This window comes from Podarcis liolepis, assembly GCF_965112155.1.
Source record: "Podarcis liolepis genome assembly, chromosome: 15".
In the NCBI taxonomy this organism is placed as follows: domain Eukaryota; kingdom Metazoa; phylum Chordata; class Lepidosauria; order Squamata; family Lacertidae; genus Podarcis; species Podarcis liolepis.
This window is the reverse complement of record NC_139566.1, coordinates 18,847,360-18,869,416: the sequence shown is the minus strand read 5'-3', so window position 1 is coordinate 18,869,416 and position 22,057 is coordinate 18,847,360. Positions and strand designations below refer to the sequence as shown.

Sequence of the window (22,057 nt, the reverse complement as noted above, 5' to 3'; positions counted from 1 at the left end):
AGATGACACTGTAGACAAAGAGATGGAGAGAATTCCAGTCATAAGTAAAGTAGAGTAAATGTTGTACAGTACAGTACAGTAGACTCGCAACTCACATGTAATTTACTTATGTGATTGCAGCTTTGCGCAGGTGGCAAGAAAATAAATAAATGGAGGTGGGGGAGTCAGAAGGGGCAACCTGAGACCTCTTATGACCATCCCAGGCAACAGTTCTGGGAACTTCCTAGCTTTTTGTGATTCTGCCTTTGTGAACCCTTGCGTAAGTTGCAGGTCCACTATGCACCAGAGATCTAACCAATGCTCATAACTGTATGCTGCATGTATGTTTATGATGCTATACTTTGTTTTGTTTTTGTTGCAAAACAACTAACTATTTTTTAAAAAGGGACTAGTAACTTTCAGGAAAGAGAAATGTGTTCCATCTGGTGGCGCTAGCATGATGGGTTTTAGCAGCCTTTGTCCACTAGATATTTTGGCCTACAATATCTGTCACCTCCAATGAGCACAGCTGTCTTCCCATTGGCCCCTAGCTGACTGGGGCTGATGGGAGTTGTAGGCTGTCACATCTAGAGGGGAGCCAGGCTGGCGAAGGCTGAGCTGTAGGGCCCTCCATATCCACAGGCTGTATGCCACTGAGTGCCAGATGCTGGGGAGAGCTGTTGCCTTAATGCCATGCTTGTGGGCTTCCAGGAGGCATGTGTTTGGTGGCTGTCACTGAGGAGAACAGGGTGAGGGACTAGATGGGCCTGCCTTGGTCTCATCCCAAGGAAAGAATGGCAAACTTTTGGAAAGTTGTCTCCTTTCTTTGTCCCTTGCACTTTTGCCAGCTTTGAATAAACATTACAGACCATGTCCTGGATCCAAAGAATTGTGAAAAACAATTTGTTGAATCCAGAAGGACTTTGGGCTTACTTTATTTGAGTGCTTCTGCTGTGTCACATAACAAGCTGCATTGAACCTAAGGGAGGTTGTTATAATAGTATTGTGGAGTCCAGGGGTGTGTTCCAGTTGGCCATCCCTTCCCTTGGGCTACCACAAGCCAGTGTGGTGTAGCATTGAAACCGATGGGCTAGAGACCTAGGCTGAAATCTTAACCATGAAAGCTCACTGAATGACTTTGGGTAGCCAGTTATATACCTCAGCCTTAACCTACCTCACAGGGTTGTTGTGAGGATAAAACGGAGTGGAAGCAGGGCGGGGAGAGAAGCCGTAAGCTCCTTGGAGGAGAGTTTGAATAGCAATGTAATCAATACCATAAGTATTATTTGAACCCTGATGGTATATTTACAGAAATGAAATGGTTATCAAATTAGACTCATTTTTTCTGTTTAGACTACTGGCTCTGAACAAAATTGCCTTTGGCTTGTAGCATCTGGCATGTTGAATGGGGAAGGGAGAGTCCTACTGAGGACAGTCCTCTCTTTGGAAGGACTGAGTCTGCTCCACATTTGATTAAACCCTAAGAAGAGAGAGCGGGATGTTGAAATTGTCCATCAACAGTTGTTGTTTTTTAATGGATGCTTATATTTTTTGTGTCACACACACTCACTCACTTGTAAACCATTTGGCTCATTATGTGGCATATAAACAAATCGTCATCATCATAATGAACACCTCCCGGACAGCAGACTGAGGGCCTGCATACAGCTCACCTGATCACTCTTTCTCCATACCATGAGATGTGTCTCGATTTAAACGAGAGCAATTATTTCTGAGGCTGCGTAGACACACTGTACCTTAAGAGCGCATAATTTTTTGAGGGAAAGAATGCGATTCGAATGTGCTCCAAAGGTACATTGTGTATGTACACAGCCTAAATCTGCAGCAGTGCATGATAAATTAGCCTGTGCATATTTTATGCAAATCTGTTGTGTTTGTTGGTGATGCGTGACCGGCCAAGTTAGTCCAGCATGGAAAGATGGGGATGCCGAGGATGGTGGTGGTGCAAGCTGCTGTCGCGGCTGTGTCGCTTTAATTCACCTCCCTGCCACCCGTTGCCAACCCTCTTCCATCCTCCACGAAGGGAACAGCTGACCTGGTGTGACCTTGCTTAGCTTGAGTGCATTAGGCTGTGTGCATGCACGCGCGTGTCTGTTGTTTTTTGGGGCAGGGAGAGCATACTTGTATGGTTTGCTGTTAAATCAAGCCTTTTCATTGGAAGCGCTTGCTGTGAAAGGCAACCATCTCCCCCCCCTGCCCCCAAGTTGTAAATAAAAAATAAAATAAAAGCTGAACGTGTCCCATAAACAAGGCGCACAAAAGGCCAGGCGGGGTTAATTCTTTGCCACCTTCTGTTTGACAAGTAAGATTAGGGCTGGCACTTCACCCTGGCCATGCCTTATCGATTAGCGCTAAGGAGATTACTTGGTTGTTCCAGAAGGGCCGGGAAAACTTTTGCAGCTCCTGTTGTCTGTAGGAATTGGGTGCCTCACGCTCCAGGCTCTGATGCAGGCTGATGGCAAAGGCATTTTCCATTGCTAGTGCTTTTTCTTCTTTTTTGGTAATTACACACACACACACACACACACAGTCCTGCTCAATGCCAGATGGAAGGGGAACGAGGCAACAAAGGGTCTTTGGGCACCTGAAAGGCCAACTGATTTACTGTGCCAAGAGCTTTTGCTGACAAGAGCCCACCCACTTGTGCCAGCTGCTCCCCTGCCCAAATTGAGGAGAAGCATGTCATTGACACCTTGTGGCATGCTCTACTCCGGCTGGGCCACAGTCTGGAGGCACTCAAGGCCGGTGGTCCACCCAAAAAGAACAGGCTTCAAAGGGAATCATCCCTTTGGAGATGGACTGAGAGTGAAGGACCAGTTCCTGGCCTGTATTTTTAGGCACGGCCCGATTCCTCTTTTGAGACGGGACAGACGGACAAGAGACTGCAGTCTGGTTCAAGTAAGGGCTGGCCAGCCCACAGGCCTTACAGAGGAGAACCATAGAGCTCAAGAGGATGAGTGTCTTCATGCAGCTTTCCCCAACCTGGTGCCCCCTAGCAGTTTTGAACTATAACTCTCATTGGCTTAAGGAGAGGTTTCTTGTGCTTTTACCCCCTTTTCAGTAGGAGGGAAAGTTCCACCCGAGTTGTTAGCTTCTGGTTTTCCTGAAATTTAGCTCAAGCATCCAGAGCTGCCCGTTCATTTTGCTAGCCCTGCTCCTATGCCGGGGTTGGGGAACTTTTATTTCAGCCCTAGGGCCACATTCTCTTCTGGGCAACCTTCCAAGGGCCCCAGTGCGACAAAACTGCTTGTGCTCCCCTAAATCTGCCTCTGCTAGCAGGCTAGTTTCTGCCCACACCTGCAGGCCCCTCCAAGGAAGCAAGAGGCGTTCTCCGGAGTTCAGGGGCATGATGCAACAAGGGGGAAAAACACCTGAGGAGGGGGTGAATCAGGTCCGGTGAGGGGTGTAGCATCGGGAAAATTGCGAGGGCCAGATAAGGATACCTGGGAGGCACATTTGCCTCCCACGTCTGTGGTTCCCCACTTCTGTCTTGTGCCTTTCCAGACAGCCGCTCCCCAAAATTAAGTGGGAGAAACTTGTTCTCATTACTTCTCTTCCATGCCAGGAAAAAGCCTCACCGATAAGAGTCAGTGTGGTGTAGTGGTTAGAGTTTCAGACTACGATCTGAGAGACCAGGGTTCAAATACCCATTTGGCTGTGAAGCTCACTGGATGTGACTTGGGGCCAGTCACGGCCTCTCTGCCTAACCTACTGCACAGGGTTGGTGTGGGGATTAACTGAGGAGAGGGAGAACAATGTGTGCCACCTCGAACTCCATGGTGAAAAGGTGGGAAATAAGTGCAATAAATAAAGAAATAAATGGTCTCTCCACATCTGCCTGTTGTTACCACCACAGGAACTGAGGCAAAAGAGTGAAAGTTGGCAACCTTTTCAGTGTCTCTGGGCTTCTTTTGCTTTGCACAGAAAAGGAAAGGCGGGGGTGGAGTTTGGGAGAAGGGAGTAATCTCTTTTCCCCTCCCGGTTGGGTATATAAGAGATTGTTGACCTGTTTTATTTCATATATTGTAACTCTGATGTTAATCTCGGCCTAAGCCACCCTGAGAACTTGGTTATTTGGCATGCAGATGCCTGAAATAAAAATAAGAAATAAGAAATTTGTGCTTCCTTGGGTCAAGGGGGTGGTGAGAAGCTCCCAGGGAGCAGGACACAGGCATGGTCAGGATCTGAGGGAATTCATGTTCCCAGGCTTTTGGCCATTAGTGGCTACTGGGAAATTCTCTCTGCCCCCTCCCTCCCTCCCACCCCACCCTCATGGTCTGTCAGATACCATTACTGATGCTATCTGAGGTTTCCATCTCAGGAGACTGCCAGCCCACAACTTTAATGTTTCAGCTCCAAAACCTTGAAAATACAGTGGTACTTCGGGTTAAGAACTTAATTAGTTCTGGAGGTCTGTTCTTAACCTGAAACTGTTCTTAACCTGAAACACCACTTTAGATAATGGGGGCCTCCTGCTGCTGCTGCACAATTTTTTTTCTCATCCTGAAGCAAAGTTCTTAACCCAAGGTACTATTTCTGGGTTAGCGGAGTCTGTAACCTGAAGCGTATGTAACCCGAGGTACCACTGTAAAGAATGAGGACTGCTGATTTTGATTCTGGAAATATTGACCTCCCTGAGCAGAGCCAGTGTGGGGGAAAAAGTGACCCAGTCCGAATAGGCAGCTTTGGTTTTCAGACCCCAGGGAAGCCCACTGGAATGTGATTTTACTGGTCAGACGGCTAACATACTAGCAAGGAGGCAACCATCACAGTTCCAGCATCTGCCATTGGGCTAATTGCATTTTGAAAGGCATACACTTGGGCAAAGTAGGAAACAAGAACAAAACCATCCGATTATGGATGATTTGAGCGTTTTGGTTTTTGACATTTATATCCCTCCTTTCTTCCTAGCGGTGCCAGGTGGCCTGTGTAATTCTCCCCCTCCCCATTTTATCCTCACAAACACCTTCTGAGGTAGGTTAGGCTGAGAGATTAATACTGGCCCATGGCTCACCCAGCAAGATTTGTGGCTGAGCTGGGAACTGAACTCTGGTCTCCAAAGTCCTGGCTCCACACTTTAACCCCTAACCCACGCTGGTTCAGCACTCCAGACTGATCCAGTCCTGATCCTGATAGGAATTGCCCATTGACCTTTGCATGTACTTGACTGGCTACAGTTCAGCATGGGGTGGGGGGTGCTTCCCCTTTTCCCCTGCCAAATCTGATTTCTGAATCTGCCAGGTTTCTGTGATTCACTTTTATGATAACTTAAAACCTGCAAGAATCTGGCCTGCGTGAATCCTACTCCTAATGCGACTTTTTTGCACCATTTCCACTTTCGTGTGAGAGAAATCCAGTGGTGATTTGAGAGCAAAACCCGACTGGTTTTCTCCTCGTCCATATCTCAGAGTTGCCATACATCTGGGAAAACCCGGATATGCCCTCTTTTTGGGGCCCAAAGTGCCCATCTGGACATATTTTTATATTTTAAAGGAAATGTCTGGGTTTTTCAGGCTCGGGCTGGCAGCAGCTGGGCTGTTCTCATTTTTGCTCTTCAAGATATGGCAACCGTACCATATCTTATCCTCACAACAACCCTGTGAGGTAAGTCAGGCTCAGAGGCAGTGACTGTTCCCGGATCACCCAGCAAGCTGCATAGCTGAATTGGGACCAGGTCCTAGTCCAATACTCTAACCACTATACCATGCTGGCTCTCCAGGTTGTTCCTAAAGCTGTCTTCATGACTTTCAAGAAAACCGAGGGAGTAAGGTAAAGGAGGGGGAGTGAAGTTAGAGAAATGTATGGGCACACTTTATATAAATATATATTTTCCTTCATGTTGTAATTTATATCCTTGTTTTAGTGCCCTTACCGTAAACGCTAGCATCTTTTCCGTCTGTAATGAGATTTGTGGCAAGCAGAGTACTGGGAAAACTATTTCTTTCTTTCTTTCTAATTTAATAAAGGTTTTTGGTTTTGTGTAATGTACATTCTGCTGTTCAGAAATCAATAGGAGGGAGCAAAAATATATATATACACATGAAAATGAACCCAGCGCTGCAAATGTGGGCATCTTAAGTTCATGATAGTTTTAAGACCAGGGGCGGGGGGGGGGGGGCGTGTATATGGAAGGTATTTGAGACTGGATGCATTTGAAATGCAAATTGTTCAACCAAGTCATTTTTGTTAATGTTCTCCCCGCAAGGTCAGGATTGAAAGCATTGATATTTTAATTTATTGTACAATGGGGATGGTAGAACATCTGGACTTTCATTTCATTCATTTTAATAACTTGTATGGCGCTTAATATAACAAAATCTCTTTAAGTGGTTCGTACAATTCACAACCATAAAACCACAAGCAGAAAGTCATCGGAAAATCTGAAATTAAGCCTTCAGCCTGTAACAGCGCTTAGAAGAAAAGACACAAGTGACCCATGCTCAAACCTTAAATGGTGGTTAATCTTAACTACTGTCTGCTGAAACAAGCCGATGTTTGAAGTTGGACTCCAAACTTCCATAGTAACTGCCAACCATTGGTCATGCTGGCTGCTGGAGTCCAGCAACATTTGGAGAACCAGAGGTTTCCCACCCTTGGAGGCAACTGGAGAGCTCTTCCTGCTCCAATGAAATGAGTGAGATGTAAATCATAGGAATGCCAGAAGCACTGAGATAACAGACATCTCTAGGCCCATTGGCTCCAGAATTGTCTGACTGGCAGCTTGTGGGTGGGGATTTTCCCAGCAGGACCACCCGAGCTCCTTTAATGTAGGGATATGGAACTTTCTCAGCCCAAAGGCCACATGCCAAAATAGGGCTGGGGAAATGGATGTGATTCTTACCTTTCCATTCCAGCAACATACAGGTCAGGGCCTTCTGCACCCACATACATCTTTCCATCCTCCAGGCGCACCCTTTCAGGGCTGATGTGATGCATTTGATGCAGCCAGTCCCAAAGGCCTCACCGCTACTTTTTGTTTTAATTTACAATTTCAGCATAGTCTTCAAGGGCAGTCCCACATTGGGTATATTGCAGTAGTCAAAGCATGTTTCCAAGCATGGATACTATGGGAGCCTATCTTCATCTGGGATAGTCCATAGATGGCACACCAACCAAAGCTGCTGAAAGGTGCTTTGTGCCAACAAGGCTACTGGGGTCTGTAGAGACAGAGTCTTAATAGCACGCACAAGGGGCAAGTCTGGATGAAACACCATCCAGAACATGCTGCACAGCTGTTTCCTAAATTGGACAAAGCACCTGCCCACAGCATTCAGTATACAGCATTCAGCAGTGGAGGACAACACTGATCTATGTGATACAGCCTAGCATAAATGTCATGAAGCAGAGCAATAATTCGCAAAGTACCACCACCTGGAATTTGCCAGTGAGAAATGACTAGAAATGCCAAAACACAATGTCCCCGATCCCACATCCAATAGCCATCCCAAGAGGATTCCTTGATGTTTGGTAATGAAAGCTTGCCCCCCACCCCGGTCCTCCATAGATCCCTTTTAGATGGTGGCACAGGTTACTTAAGAAAAAACAATACATGTCCTTTGACATACTGTGGTGTGGTTGGGTGGAATTGCAGCAGGTGTGTTGTTTAAGTGCAGCCCTCCCACTTTTTGTTTTCTGAGTGTACCTGGAGAAAGTGCATTCTTTTTTGTAATTTCCCTCTTTCATGACACTAGAACTAGTGGACGTCCAATGAAGCTGAATGGTGGAAGATGAAGTACAGATAAAAGAAAGAACTTCATTCAGCACATAGTTAAACTTTGGAACTCCTGCAGGAGGTGGTGATGGCCACCAGCTTGAGTGGCTATTATTAATAGATTGTTATTAATAGATTATTAATTAATTAATATTAATGGTTCTATTAATAGAGGACTGGGTTCATTCATTGAGGAGACGCTTCTGAATATTAGTTGCTGGAAGCCCCGCAAGGGGGGAGTGCACTTGTGTCTAAGTCCCTGTTTCCCTGTTTCCCACTGAGGCATCTCAGGGGCTCCTGTGGGAACAGGATGCTAGATGGGCCCTTGGCCTGATCCAGCAGGGCACTCCTGATGTTGCGGCGGGTTTTTCTGTGCGCTGGAATCCAAACATTCCGGCCAGGATCCGTCTCTCCTGAGGGGGCCCACGAGTCCGCCTCTCCCACCAAAATGTCAAGATCCCTTTCGGGGGGGGGGGGCAGTCCTGCCAAAGCCAGAGGGCGGCCAAATTTCCACCCGGCTCATGCACACGCGCGCGCCTGCCCTCCCTCCTCCTCCTCCTCCTCTCGGCCACAAAGGAAGCGAGAGAGCCCCGGCTGGCTTCGGGCAGCTGCTCCAGCCCCCCCCCCCCACGTCCTGCCCGCGTGCGCTCCTCGCCTCTCGCTCTGCGGCGCTGCAGCTGTCGCTGCCCTTTAGCCAGCCCCGGCCGGGCCACCATCCCGGGGCAGGGTCTGGGCCAAGGAAGGAGAGAGAGGCGAGGCTGGCCTTTGGAGGGAGGGCGAGAGCCGAGCGCGCCTGAGCCTTGCCCGAACTGCTCCCGCAATAGCCTCTCGGACCCGATCCAGGGCCGTCGAGGCGCAGACGTGGAAAGAAAGGCCGCCGCCGCCGCCCGCGCGTCTCCGCCCCGCGCCGTGAGTCCCGCTGCGCTTGTCTTTCCACTGGAGAGCTAAAATTAGCCGCTCCTCCGCAGGGCCGGGAGGGAGGGAGGGATCCGGCGGGCTTGGCTGGAACCGCGAACCGCAGAGGTAGCCTCCCGCCAGCCAGCCCCCCCTTTCCAGGCGAGGGGTAGCGTTGGGGGGAAGTTCAGCCGGGACCCCCAAGCTCCCCTCTTGGCCCGGCTCTTGGGCGCGCACTCAAACCATTGTGCGCGTTTTCCTGTCCGGGGGCTTCAGGTCCCCTCTTTCCAACGGATTTCTTTCATTATTTTTGGATCTTTTTTATTTTTGGCAATTCCCAAAATAGAGCCTGCCGAGGCGTGTGCTGCTTGTGGGGGAGGGCGCGTTTTCCTGCTGGCTGCGTGGCGGTTTGGAGACGGCTGTTTAATGTGGTGCGGGGCCGGAGAGAACTCGAGGCCGAGTTTCTTTCCGCAACTTTTTTTGTTTTGTTTCTGCCTGGGGAGGTTTTTCTGTTGCTTCTAGGCCGAGCTGGTGGGGGTCGCGCACCGATCGTGTGTTTTTCAGGGCGAAGGTTGATCTGGGTTTTGCTGGAGGGGCTCTGTGTGACTGCTGGGTTTCTGACTCGCAGGCTGCTCACTTCCAAACGACCTGTTTGTTGAGCGTTTCCCCTTATTTGCTTGCCCAGAGTTTACAGGGAGAGTATAAGAAGCAGGCTGCATATTGCATATTAATTCTGGTTTGTTTGTTGGGAGGTTATACAGTGTCAAACAAACTTCAACCCAACACTTTCCAGTGCATTTTGCCGGTATGCAGTTGAATCCTACTGGCAATTTAGCGGTGGTATGAAATTGCCTCCAGTTGTTGAGCACCCATCCTAAATTATACTGCTGAAATGAAGAAATTGGGGTAACCAGGAGTGGGTTTTGATATAGAAGGACTGCAAGCTCATATCACTTCTTGTACACAAAACAAATTGCAGGGCTCAATGTTCTATTACCATTAATATATTCGTAAGAGCACATCAAATTTCCAAAAGCACTGTACATCCTTTAAAAACGTGAGACAGCCCCTGTCCTCAGGCTCACAATCCAATGGACATGATACAAAAGGAAAAAGGAATGGGGAGGGAAGAGGAAATCTTAAGTGTATGTTGTGTTGTTGGGTTTGTGGACCAGGGTGGTGGAGCTCACATTTATAATATAATAAATCCCCCCAAAACTGAAGTTTGCCTGTCCTTATGTAGAACTCTAAAATATGTAGAACTCTAAAATTCATTAGAACTTTTATGTGGTTGTTTTCAACAAAGAACCGAACCCTGAGATTAGAGCCATGCTGGGTAATGGCAACCCCAGTGGGACTCCAGCACCCTTCAACACATGTACGTATGTTTCTTGCCACTTGGACCTGCTCTGCTTGAAGTTTTTCAGATTGGAAGCAGAGAAGCAATGACTAAGGCCCAGCCCAGAACTGGGAGGCTAGTGTCTAGTTCACTGGGCTGTCCTGACTTTTCTTCATTGGTCATCCTTTTCTTCTCAAAACCTTCTGTAGCTTCTCTACTGAATCCTTCCAGATTTGTCCATGCCCTTTTATTTAACTGAGATGCCTGGAGCTGAACATGGAATGCTAAATGCCTTTGGAAAACAGAGTGTATTTTTCGGTTATGCCTGATGCTTTGCAATGGAATTGAAGAAAAAATCAGCCGCGTAGAGTGACTGATGTGAGCATATTCTAACTAATAGACTTAAACCATTGCTCAGTAGAAGAGCACCTACAAAGGTCCCAGATTCAGTCGCTGGCAGCATCTGAAGGGATGGAATAGCTGATGATGCATCAGAAAGACCCTTTCTCAGCTGGAGACCTTGGAGACATGCTGCCAGTCAGGGGAGAGCAGCCTTCCCCAACCCTGGGGCCTTCCAGATGTTTGGAACTTCAGCTACCATCTCATCGGGTCCAGTCAGCACTGGGTGGGGCTAATGGCATTTGTAGTCCCAAATATCTGGATTGGAGGAGGCTGGAGCTGAAAATATTAGGTTAAGTGGGTCAAAAGGCTGATTCATTATAAGGGCCAAACTAGACAATTTTGGAAGAAGAAGAAAAGTTGGTTGGGGGTTCTGAGTTCCTTGTATTTCTAGTTTACAGTCTCCTATTCTGCCCTTCATGGGACAACTTACAGGTATAACTATAACTCTCTCCTGATGGGGCAAATACTGACCAACAATGTGTGTGTGCATTTTAGATGATTGAGAGGGAGAACTGTGCAGGGAGAAAGGGTTATTACCTCCTGCTCTCATACCCCTCCCACACAGTGCTGTGTCCCTGATCCAATTCCTTCCCACCTGCATTTTGTTTGTTTTTAAAGGAAGGATCTGGAGAATTGGTCTTGGATCTCCCGTGTCTCACCTTGTTTAATACTTGTTTAATACATTTTTTTTTACAGCAAAAAGTACCTTGGGGAACCATTAACAAATTTGTTAGTTAGCCTTTAACAAATGTATTTGTTAGTCTCTAAGGTGCCACCTGTAGTGGGACGCGGGTGGCGCTGTGGGTTAAACCACAGAACCTAGGACTTGCTGATCAGAAGGTTGGCGGTTCAAATCCCCGTGACGGGGTGAGCTCCCGTTGCTCGGTCCCTGCTCCTGCCAACCTAGCAGTTTGAAAGCATGTCAAAGTGCAAGTAGATAAATAGGTACCGCCCTGGCAGGAAGGTAAACGGCGTTTCCGTGCGCTGCTCTGGTTCGCCAGAAGCGGCTTAGTCCTGCTGGCTACATGACCCCGAAGCTGTACGCCGGCTCCCTCGGCCAATAAAGCGAGATGAGCGCCGCAACCCCAGAGTCGGTCACGACTGGACCTACTGGTCAGGGGTACCTTTACCTTTTTAAGGTGCCACAAGACACTCTGCTTCTTTTGTTGCACAAAAGATGAGTGCAGCTACTCCCCTGGAAATAATATATTTGGTTGGTTAAAAGGTGCCACCAGATGCTTGGCAGTTTTCTCCCCCAACTGGGGAGCAGTATCTTCAGAAGTTGCCAGATATCTGTAAAGGGGGAACTACAGCACCTTTGCAAGACTAGAATTCCCAGGATTCTTTGGGCAAGGGAGGGGACCACTATGCCTGCGTGACCAAAGTGGCATCAAACTAATTTAGTTTGTAGTTGTGTGGACAGGGTCTCCTATACGCCTTCTTATAAGAAACAGGCTCAGTTTTCTGGTCCCTGGTGTTATGCAGTCAGCAAACTTTTTCAGCAGTCCACTGTCCCTCAGACCTTGTGAGGTTGTGGGGCTGGAATATATATTTTTTTTTGGGGGGGGGAAATGAACGAATTCCTATGCCCCACAAATAACCCAGAGATGCATTTTAAATAAAAGCACAGTCTACTCATGTAAAAACACCAGACAGGCCCCACAAATAACCCAGATATGCCTTTTAAATAAAAGGGCACATTCTACTCATGTAAAAACACGCTGATTCCTGAACCGTCTGCGGGCCGGATTTCAAAGACAATTGGGCCGGATCCGGCCCCCGGGCCTTAGTTTGCCTGCCCATGTGTTATTTCTATATAAGTTCAATATATGAACTGTGGAGGGTGGAGACAGCTTGTCTCGAGTGCATGTAGCACCTGCATATCTCACACAGCCTGCCATTTTTCACACACTGGCAAAGTTCACCTGTGTAAGTGTTAAAAGTAACTGTTGATAACAGATTGTAGGATGAGAGTGTGTTTTCCAAACGTATCTTTAGCCTCTTCTTGTTGTTGTTGCTTTTGGAAACGGTGCTACTGCAAAGTAAGTGGATACAAAATCATATAGCCGTTGGAGCCTTCAGGAATATGAGAGGATGGGGAAATTCCTTGGGGTGAAAATAAGGATGTCCAATTTTTGTCTGTGAAACGTTGGAAGTTATTTGTTCATTTTGCATGCGGCTTTTCTTCCACCGTGGAACCAAAACAGTGCATGTTAATTAATTGATTTATTTCATACATGGTTCCTAGACTGTCTCCCATCTAGGCTCTGATCAGACTGGGGCCTGCTTAACTTTAGCAAAGCGGGAGCCTTGTGCACTTTCAGACCATAACCTGGGCTCTTCATGTCCCTGTCGAGGGGCATGTAAGGAAGTAACAATCTGAAAGCCCATGGTAGAGCGTCTGCTTTGCACGAAGAAGGTTGCGGGTTCAATCCCTGACATCTCCAGATAAGCCTGGGAATGTCCCCTGCCTGGAAACACTGGACAGTTGCTGTCAGTCAGCGTGAGCAGCATTGAGCCAAATGGATTAGTGGCCCGGCTAAGACTTTTCCCCATTTCCTCATGTACCAATAAATACTGTTGTCTAATCCGTCAGTCTTCAGCTGGTGGGAATAGGAGTCCCAAACATCTGGTGTCAGGTGGGTGAAGCCAGATTTAGGTTGTTGATAATTTCTGAATGGATTTCTCCAGCCCCACACCTCACATACACCCTTAGACACCCCCCCTCCTTCATTGCAACATTTGTGGTCACAGGCCTGAGATAATATGGGTACTGTGTGTAAATTGGGTGATGACCCCCCCCCCACACATTGCAGTGTGACACCTGCCAGTGCCGCCTCTTTGCTTGATGTGAAGTTTCACAAGCCTTGCATGTTTTAGTATTTTAGCCAGGGTTCCTTTGTGGTTCTCTCCTTGTCGTCGCCCTCCCCCCAAAAAAACATTGGCCTGTGTTTCATTTGTGTGGGTGGGTGGGATGGGGGGGGTTAGAGAAGGGAAACAGATGTAGAGGGAGGGCGAAGGACAGAGGACAAATATAAGAACATAGTAAGAGTCCTGTTGTATCAGGCCCATGACCCATCTAGTCCGGCATCCTGTTCTCACTGTGGCCACCCAGATGCCTGTAGGAAACCCGCAAGCAGGACTCGAGCACAAGAGCCCTTTTCCTTCCTGTGGTTTACAGCAACTGTTATTCAGAAGCATTAGGGCCTCTGACCGCGGAGGCAGAGCATAGCTATTGGGGCCAGTAGCCATTGATAGCCTTTAGCTTTCATGAGTTTCCCCAATCCTCTTTTAAATCCATGCAAGTTGATGACCATCACTGCCTCCTGTGGGAGAGAATTCCACGGTCTACCTATGTGCTGCATGAATAAGTAGATGACTTGATACTGTATAAGGCAGATCATGATGTTCTGAGGCTGTGTCAGGTCCCAGAAGGGTCAGGTTAAATACTGTACCCTTCATGATTTCATAAAGGAAAAGAGAGCCATGCTTGTAACACCCCCAGTTCTTGTACAGCGGATCACTGCCTGAGCTGCATTTATTTATGTCTTTTATTACACTATAGAGGCACCCCTTATGAATGTGTCCAAACCAGGAGTGGCAGAGAAGTTTGTATGGCCCACATTTTTAAGCCAACTGACCTAATTTGTACTTCCCGGACTGAGAAAAAGGACCATAATGTGATCCACTTTTCAATTTTGTTCATTTTGTGTTGCAGTTCTTGTAGCAAAAGTCACAAAGTATGTATTTTATATTAAATATCTTTAGAAATGCATGCATTGAGGTTAAAAAGCATGCTTAGATGTGCATTTTGTGATGAAACACATTTAAGTATGCATTTAAAGCCTTGTGGGGAGTTTAAAATAAATAAATAGCTTTCAGATTCATGCTGCCACGGAACAGAATGGACTTATAAAATAAAGACTTGCAAAAACTGATAGAAAATGGTCTGCTCCATCAATCCTTACAGTAACAAGCAGCTTACAGTAATTTAAGGGTGAGGAACCTAAGTGTGCCCCTCTCTATTGGGCCCTTTGGATTCTCCTCAGACCATAATCCCTCCATGCCTATTGTTTTCCTGAATTGAAGACGGGGAAGCGTAGGGAGCTGACTCTTGCATGGCAGGCTTCTGTCACATCTATTGCCACATCCACTTTTGCCTTTGGCCCCACCCACCACTGACATGCGGACCTCCAAAGCTTCGACAAGAGGGAATGAGGCCCTTGGGCTGAAAAAGATTCCTCACCGTTTTCGTAATTTTTGGTAAGATGTGTTAAAACAGTACATTTAAACAACTCCTAACACCAGTTGAATTAGAAGAAGCAGCACATCCACCCCAAACTGATCAGTCAAGTGGGATCTGAAGCAATGTTGGAGGCTCCTCTCCATCTTTGTCTGTTGCCTTCATTGAATTAGCAACAGCCCAGTCTCTGCTGATAGGAAACAATTTTCTGGGTTAAAGCTATGTATGAAGAAACACAGTGCTCTTGAGATATGTTATCAACAGTTCAAAATATTCTCCCACCAGTTGCAGGGTGTGAAACAACAGGCTGTTTGGAACATATGCTGTAGGAGAGTGGATGCAGGGCAGGGACTTTCAAGCATCCAGGATTGCATTCGTCATTTCCCCACCATGTGGTTGGTGCCAACCCCAGAACTTTGAGCAAGATGCCCACAGTGAAACCCATCTTACCCTGCAAGGGGAGTGGGCAGGGGAGCATGCTGCAACTCAAGAATCACCCCCCGCTTTATTATTATACGCCACTTTTCGTTTATAAATCTCAAGGAAGTTAACAAGAGCCAGTGTGGTGTAGTGGTTAGAGCATCAGGCTAGGACCTGGGAAACGAGGGTTCAAATCCCCTACTTGGCCACGAAGCTTGCTGGTTGACCATGGGCCAGCCCCTGCCTCTCAGCCTAACCTATCCTGCAATGTTGTTGTGAGGGTTAAATGAGGAGGTGAAGATGCAGCACCTTGAGCTCCTAGGAGAAAAAGGTTGGATATCAAATAAATAAATAAGAAAGAAAACCATTAAAATGAAAACATCCAGATAGCCACAACACACAATTCTAACAACCAAAGCAGCCAGTACAGTGGTGCCTCGCAAGACGAAAAGAATCCGTTCTGTGATTCTCTTCATCTAGCGGTTTTTTCGTCTTGCGAAGCAAGCCCATTGATGGATTAGCGCTATTAGCGGCTTTTAGCGGCTTATCTGCTGATCGGATCAGCTGATAAGCGGCTTAGCGGCTTAGAAAAAGGGGGGGGGGAGGAAAAAACCCCCGCAGGAACTCGCAAGGCATTGTCGTCTTGCGAAGCAAGCCCATAGGAAATTTGTTTTGCGAAGCACCTCCAAAATGGAAAACCCTTTCGTCTAGCGGGTTTTCCGTCTTACGAGGCATTCGTCTTGCGGGGCACCACTGTACTATGAAAGAACTCATTAGCGATAACCAGGAAACACCAGGAAGAGAGAAGGGTCTTTAACCTTTGCGAAAGGCTTCCCTATCGTTAGTGAGAGCCTAATCTTGTCGGGGAGCTCACTCCACAAAATGGAATTCCTTCCATTCCAGCTGCTTCTGATACTCTGTGCAAGGTGAGAGTGATGGGACTCTGGGTCTTTTTGCCCTCTGGGCTCAGCCCTGCTTGGACAGAAATGCCAGAGATGATTGGCTGTACCTACAGTATACATCAGCATGGTGCCCTTCAGGTCTTCCAAAGGAGGAAGTTGGAAGAGTGGCACTCCCTCCCACTTCCTCTTTCAGCTCTATTGCTTTTCAAAGCTCAGGTTAATTGCACTGGATCTGACTTTTGCCCAGACCCCTTGGAAAAGCAAAGTGTGCATGTGCACTTACTCCCCATCTGATTATCTTTATGGATTATAAATGAATTACAGGCTGGTGAGATGCATTTGAAGGCCCATAGCTTAGTGGCAGAGGAAAGAGGGCTAGGAAAGGCCTCTACCTGAGGCCCTCCGAGCTACTGCCAGTCAGAACAGACGACACTGACCTAGAGGCACAGAATCTGAGGCAGCTTCATATTTTTTTTTTAGCTTTGCTGCAGATCCTTGTGTTCTAATATGAGAGAATGACTGAGGCAGGCTTGCTTTATGCACACAGCTTTTCCTTTTTTTAAAAATGTGCAAAATCTGTTCCTTACAAGTGCTGCCACAGCTGATCAGCAGCTGTCCTAGATTATGTGCATGTGTGTGTGTTTTGTTTCCAGTGAGTGACAGATTCCAGGGTATTTACAAAGGGCTTGCTTTTTCAACCCCTTCTGGTGGGGAGACATCACAGAGGCCCCAAGCGTAATGCGGGAGGTAGTCTGGTTGGTGAGGGAATAATATACTTGCATCCTGCTTGCTTCCTGCTTACCTGTTTTCCAGAGGCATCTTGTTGGCCACTGTGAGAATAGGATGCTGGACTGGATGGGCCATTGATCTGACCCAGAAGGCTCTTTTTGTGTTCTTATGTGCTCCTGGTTTTTTGTTTATTGGTTTGCTGATGAAAAACCTGGGGCTTCCATGAGGGAGAAGACACCAGTCTATGTTTGGGACCTCTGAGATGATTGGAAGGGACTTGCTCTTTGGAGGGTGGTGCTGAGGGGTCACACTCTGCCTTTCTGCCACGTTTTGGTGGGATCCAGCTGGGCTGGAGTGAGAAAATGGCAACAGATGGGAAGAGTTTTGGATATTGATGAATGATGTTCCCTGATTACCCAAGCCTGGTTGCCTTACAAATGTTTTGGATGACACACTTCCTTCAGCCCAACCAACATACAGTAGCTATTTCCAACTCTCAACTCCCATCGACTTCAAGCAGCACTGCCATTTTGGACCACAAACTCACGTCATCTTGGCTGTTTTGAATGTCAGCTCCCATCATCCTTAGCCAGTACAGCTGCTTGTTGGGGCTGATGGGAGTTGTAGTCCATTGTGTAGCGATTTTAAAATGATCTGGTTTTTGCTATTTCTAAAGATTGACCTTGAAATCCATTGGTTTTATATACTGGCTCTTTTACACTGAACTTGAATGTCAGTATAATAGAGTGATTAGTAATAGTGTTTCTGATTGTAATGTTGTGAAATGAATTTGAGGGGAGATGGGTCCTTATGGTGTCCATTGATATGTATGTATTTTTGCAGTTATGAATTGCTGTAGAATTAACTTATTGGTTTGTTGCTCTAACAACACATTCAACAGAATCATGGGCAGATGCACATAATCCATTTAGAGCATCCAACTCCCCCCCCAAAATCCTGGGAACTGTCGTTCCACCTACAATTGCCAGTAGCCTTAACAAACTACAATTCCCAGGATTCTTAGAGGGGAAGTCATGTGCTCTAAATGAGCATTGGGTGTGCTTTAAATATACAGTGCGGACCTCCCCTTTAAGTGTCAAGTCTGAAATATAATGCTATCCAATTGCAGGTGGAGGATTGCATCTCTGACCACTCACCCTTATTTAAAACTCCCTGCGTGTGGGGGAGAAGGGGTTCCATCTTGCCCCCTTCCTGACTTGCTAGTTTTCTATCTGCTAGAAGATTACTTTTTTATGATGTACACAAGCGTGTGTTCTCTTCCCCTCATGCTGCCCACCATCTCAACACAGTGTGAAGTGGCACAGCTCAGGAAAAGGTTTGCCACTAGATCAGGCAGAATGTATTAACTGGCCCTTGGAGAGGGTCTAAGTCTCAGGGACTGACCTCAGGGCGACACCTCTAGGGGAAAGATGCGTAACCTAGTTGCCCTTGGTGGTGTTTCTTCTTTTGTAAAGAGGCCTTAAGCTTCTCCTCCTTGGCTTATCTCTTTGATCTGCAGTGCATAATTATTACAGTGTTTCCTCAAAACATGTTTGCTGGGCCAGTCCTGATGACAAGTGAAAGGGTGTGTGTGGAGAGCGGCACAGACAGGGATGGGGAACGTCACTCCCAGGGGCTGAATGCCCTCCAAGACCCTCTGCCTGGCCCTTGGGACTCTCCCCAGGCCACTCCCCCATACCAGTTCAGCTCTGCATCCCTGCTTGAGTGTTTTGGGCTGGATTAGAATGCGTACTTGAAGTCTGATAATTTGTCTTGCTTGCCTGGGAGAGAGATGTTTCTGTGTATAGAGACGGGCTGTTTTTGTATGAAGATAAAATTAACATGGGTTGCTCCGCCTACTTCCTTCTGACCCTGCGAACCCCTGGCAAGTGAGCCCTGGAGATTTGCGTGGAAGTGAATGCAGCTTAGATTAAAGTACGGTGAGGGAAGACTGGGTCTGGGTCTGGGAGGGAAACGGCCCCAGCTCTGGAACACAAGAAGAACCTGCTGCCTGTGGGAAACCTGCAAGCAGGTCCTGAGGACAAGAGCCAGGGCTGTCTTAAGCATATCCGGCGCCATGGTGCAAAGCTTCCTCCGGCGCCCACCCCCCTGTTTCCCAGAGTTGTCAACCTTTTTTTAGGGAGGACGGTGCTGCTGGAGGAGGCGGCGGGCAGTGGCTGGAGGGCGGCTCCTCTGGCGGGGACGAGGCAGAGGCTGGCTGCAGCGCCTTCTGGCTCAGCTGGATGCTTCGTGCTGCGGTGGCCATGGCAGGCGGAGGCTCCGGGCGCGGCATGGCGGAGGCGGGCAAGGGCGGCGAGCTGGTGCTAGGAGGTGCCGCGTCCAGTCTCTGCCTCTTCGCTGGCGCCCCCCAGAACTTGGGGCCCTGTGCCACTAGCCTCTGTGGGTAAAACACCCCTGACTCTTGTCCTTGTAGTTTTCAGCAACTGGTATTCAGAAGCATTGCTGCCTCTGACTTTGGAGGCAGAGCAAAACCACCATGGCTCATAGCCTTGTCCTCCATGAATTTTTCTAATCCTCTTTTAAAGCCATGCAAGTGGTGGCCATCTGTGCCTCCCATGAGAGTGAGGTTGACAGTCTAACTACGTGCTGCATGCAGAAGGACTTTCTTGTTCCTGTCCTGAATATTCCATCATTCAACTTCACCGCACGTCACTGAGTTCTAGTGTTAGAAAAGAGGGAGAAAACCTTTTCTGTATCCACTTTCTCTGTGCCAGGCATAATTTTATTTATTTCTATCCTGCCACTTCTTACTCGACTTTTCTCTAAACTAAAAGGTCCCAAGCGCTGCAACCTTTCCTCATACGGGAGGTGCCCTGTCCCTGCTACCAGGCATTACAGCATTTCCATGGAGACCCAGAAGAAGAAGCAGCGGAGTCGGCTAAGACCTTGCCTCTTTGGCCCTGAGGAGACCTGATCCAAAAGGGGGAAAATATCCCGCAGCTGCTTGAAACATCATATTGTGTTTTTAGAGCAATCTGACCCTGCGCACCCAAACACCCTGGCTGAAAATACTTCCCAGCCTCGACCAGGTCATTTCCTGGACACAAGCCAGCCTGACCTTGTTTGTCTGGCTCCTTCTAACCGTCCCTTCTGGCCAGGGGTGCCTGGTCCATGGATCCAAGACTGGGAAGCATGGGAGTGCTGGAGGAAAAGGGTGGTGACTGGCATATCAGAGTTCGTAGCCCAACACTCAACCCCTATGCCACACTGGCTCAGCCTTCCAGGATGAACCTAGGCCTGATCCTGATGGAAATTGTCCCTTATCCTCTCCACTTCACTGGCTTCAGCTCGGGTTGGGGGGGCTCCCCCTCTCCCCCAGCCCCTTCCAGATCTGATTTCTGCATCTGCCAGGTTCACAGAATTTGCTTTCATGCTAACCGAACACCTGTAAAAATCCCGCTCCTGCCAATGCAACTTTTTGCACTATTTCCGCTTTTTTGCAAAATCTGGTGGCGGTTTGAGAGCAAAATCCTGCTGAGAATGATAAGGTAACCTGGAGGAGCAGAGGTTTTCATTTTTCTCTTTAGTAATTCTTTTAATGAGGACACCTCTCATCCTCCATGCTGAACCTCCTCATTATCAGGGATCTGAATTTCCACTGTGAGGCTAGTGACAGGGAGAAAATCTTCCAGCACCACCTTCTTGCAGAGAGAGATGGCAGTTGGTTATTTCATGCCCTGCAGGGTGCTGAAAGGCGTGTGGGTGGAGGCTGCAAGCTTAATGGCCCCTCACTTCCCTCCATTTAGAGAGGAAGTTCTATTTAGTGCAGGCTGATCGAGGGACGCAAATCACCTGGCTTGCGGCTGGTACCTTTGGAGTGATGGTGGACTGCTCCTTGGAGATGAAATAGAGAAATTCACCGGCAGTTGCCCAGTCTTACCAGTTGCATCATCTCTGACCATTGCCTGTGCTGCCAGGGGCTGTTGGGGCATCCAGTGAAGCTGAATTTTTTCTTTCTTTCTTACAATCTAGTCATATGTAAATTGCATGAAATTAAATAAATAAGTATTGGACTATGTTTCAGATACACCAAGGGTGGCAGTAGGAAGACCACGGGGTTATGGTATATCATACAGGAAATCCCCGGAAACTTTGGATTCTGTTCGAGTCAGCTGCTGCTTATCCACCCTTTTTTCTTGTCTTCAGGCAGAAATGAAATATTTCCCCCTATCCCTTAATGTATGCTTCTATTGAGCTTTTCGGTTTTCATACCTCTTTCATCAAGAGCAACAAAATCAGAAGAAGGGAAGGGAAAATGGAGAGCGGAGGAAAAGGCTTCAGCTCACAGGATAAAAGAAGCAAAAATGCCCATGTGGTTTGAAGTGGATTGGCCCCTATCCAACGGAGTCGCACAAACGTGTCCATGCAGACCAGGCTCCTTCAACTCCATATATTTTGGACTACAGCTCCCATCAGCCCCAGCTAGCATAGCCACGGTGGGAGTTGTAGCCCCAAACATGTGGAGAGCGCCAGCATGGAGAAGGCAGATGTAGGCAGTTGTTTCAAGAGGTTTGCTGTAGGTTCAGATACAGAGAGGGTGGTATGGTCTTCAGTCCACTGGTGGATGGCAATAGAAACTTCCCTTTGTTGAGTAGGACTTGTTCTGCTACTTCCCCAAGATCTGGTTTTTCTTTTTCTGAGGGAGAGCCCCCAAAGTGCAGGAATATGATTCAGTAACCTGTGAACATTAGGAAGTCTTGTTTAAATCTTGATTTTCTGTTGTACAAGCCGCACAAAGAGAAGAGGGCCTAAAAGTCTCAGCTGTGCTCTGCTTCCCTTCTTTAATTCCTTTCCCACTTGATGGGAAGGAGAGACCTGGGGGCAGCTGGCTTCTCAGCAGACTTGATGCAGGCCCCTTCTCTCCCTCTGTACAGGTCAGTCTGTAGTTAGGAACTTATTTGGAGCCGAGAAGTTCATGGATAAAGAGAAGACTAACGGTTGGTAGACAGGATAGCTAAAGAGAACTTCCATATCCATATTCAGCAGCTGGATGCCTCTGAACAGTAGTTTCTGGGGGCCAGGAACAAGCAACAATGGGTGCTATTGCCTTTTAGGGAGTTTCCAGAGATAGCAAAAATGTTTGAAGCAAAATGCTGGGCTCAGTGTGGTTTTGGTCTAATCCAGCAACAGCTCGGCTCCTTTATGGCTTAACCGTGTGTCCCCCCCCCGTCCCCCCCCCATATTGAGTGGTGTTGCGTTGATTTGTCCCTTTATATGTTGAAGCTGGAAAGAGGGATTGCATGGGCCAGCCATGCGATAATGCATCTTTAGCTGTTTCCTTACTCTCTTTTTTTCTACTTGCCTGGGCCTGGGCCATCACTTTGAAGACGTTTGATGATGGCCCCTGCTTCCTTGGGAAATTGCTTGTCATAATTGCTTCCAGGTCCTCCTTTGCC

At 47.7% G+C, this 22,057-nt stretch overlaps 1 protein-coding gene across 9 annotated transcripts in view; it reads left to right on the top strand.

Moving 5' to 3' along the window:
- MEF2D (myocyte enhancer factor 2D) overlaps positions 1 to 22,057 on the top strand; it is a 147,126-nt gene that overhangs the window by 50,398 nt on the left and 74,671 nt on the right. For 2 of the 9 annotated variants that reach the window (XM_083478321.1, XM_083478318.1), the window contains exon 1: positions 8,392 to 8,620. The exons of 6 other annotated variants lie outside the window; for them this stretch is intronic. The gene's annotated coding sequence lies outside the window, so the exon portion shown is untranslated. Of the gene's footprint in view, positions 1 to 8,376; positions 8,621 to 22,057 lie in introns of those variants that run through there. One more of the 9 variants, XM_083478323.1, reaches the window with a different exon arrangement.